We start from the raw sequence: 1829 nt of genomic DNA on the forward strand, positions 1-1829 counted from the left end.
AATTTTGCAAAATATTAAAAAATGCAAAGAAAAGCTCCAATAAATATTGCTTCCCACTAAAGTAATTTTAATTCGAGCATCAGATGAATCTTATGATAAAGATGCATAACATGATAAATACTAAATTAAGAATAATATTTTACAGTTAGATAGGAAGTTGAAATATGGAATAAATGAAAACTGTTTTCAAAATAAACTATCAGAGTAAAATGAGATAGAGAAAAGAGTTGTGAGAAGGTTTGTGTTAAAATCAGTTTCACAAGTATCTGAGTTAATGAAACCAGTAAACATGTAACAAATTATTTATTATACATAAGCAATTCCATTTGCAAAAAATGAAGAAACAGAAAAGGTTATATTAAGTTAGTCTTACCTAATGTTTGCTTACCAGTTTCAAGTTTTAACAAAAAAGGGAAGAACATTTTGTTTAACCTAAACAAGCACACAAAACGATAGCCCATGTTTTTCAAATAAACCATGACAAAAGAATTGTTATAATTTATATGCATAAAATGGATCACTTTCTTGCATTGCTTATTCAGAATCTCCCAATTGGTATGTGGGATTATGGCTCAAACACCTCCAGATTTGGTACTGATGTTGATAATTCAGAATACATAATTCTTCTCAGGTACTCTGTGACACAAAAGTTGCTATTATTCTTTCTAATCCATGACCCAGTGGTCATTTATTATTCATTATCCAACAAATGCTGAGTTTTTCGCATCCGATTTCATGAGATTTCATGTATCTACCAGTTTTTTATTTAATGAGACTTTATTTTTCCAAAGGTTTAATTCATTGGACTGATTGATGCATCTTCACCAGCAGCAGGTGGATTTCCACCCTTGGTGTTTCTTGTGTAAATTGCTTGAGCTCTGTGCTTTGAAACTAGTTGGATCAATCCTTTACTCAGGAGTACCTGCAGGGTAGCTGCTGCCAGGACCCAGAGATCCTGAGTGCCTCCGAGAGCACAGTGGGCATGATGAGGTTGCAGTTGGGGACTTTCTTACAGAGCTTGTCCTACATGGCTTTGTCATACAGAACCAGGTTGTTGAGCTTGTCCCCAACTTTCCCTTTGCACCACTTCTTCTTGGCCTTACCCTCCGATTTGTTCATGGGGTTCTTATTCTTTTTAGCTGATTTCCGGACGTTTTTCTTATTTTTGTCATTCTTGAGTGGCATGGCAAGGTGCGGAGAGCAGCAGCCAACAACATCAGCCTTGCAAGAACTAGGACAAAAAGTCTGATAATTCTTTTAAGGAATTTAGTTTTAGTATTTTTCCTGATATCTCTTTATAGGAGTAGAGATTCCCCATTGACATCCCCTTTCTCTCTCCCAAGTTCCCCTCCCACTCTTTTATTCATAACATTACAATAGTAATTTGCATCTAATTTCTTTTATTCTCTTTTTCGGATGACATTTGTATTTGACTGACATATCAAAGCACAGCAAAGATATGGGATCCATTTTGGAGTTTTCTTCCTCTTTAGTTTTCTGGGAGTTTCTATATAAAATTAGTAATATTTTTGATTGAATGTTATAAAGGATCATTAATACAAAATTGCTTTCCTAATGACTTTTAACATGCATTTCAGGTTGTCCTGATATTTTTATTCTTATTTAGTATTAATAATTTGTGTATTTAAAGAAATGAGCCTAGTTAAAGTGTGCTGCTTAAATGACCAATGCACTTTTTATACCTTCCTTCTTATCTAATACCTACAGATTTTGGAATTATTTCCTCATCACTATTTTGATATTGATATTTTATGTTCTTTTTGTTTGGTTTTTATATCATTTCTTTCTGATCAAACTAGATACAATTC

At 33.3% G+C, this 1829-nt stretch overlaps 1 pseudogene; it reads right to left on the reverse strand.

The window, feature by feature from the left end:
* Nucleotides 1-793: 793 nt before the first annotated feature.
* Nucleotides 794-1185, reverse strand: LOC101518026 (small ribosomal subunit protein eS25-like; annotated as a pseudogene).
* Between the last annotated feature and the right edge of the window lie 644 nt (nucleotides 1186-1829).

The sequence above is a fragment of the Ochotona princeps genome, chromosome 12 (genome assembly GCF_030435755.1).
Source record: "Ochotona princeps isolate mOchPri1 chromosome 12, mOchPri1.hap1, whole genome shotgun sequence".
NCBI lineage: Eukaryota > Metazoa > Chordata > Mammalia > Lagomorpha > Ochotonidae > Ochotona > Ochotona princeps.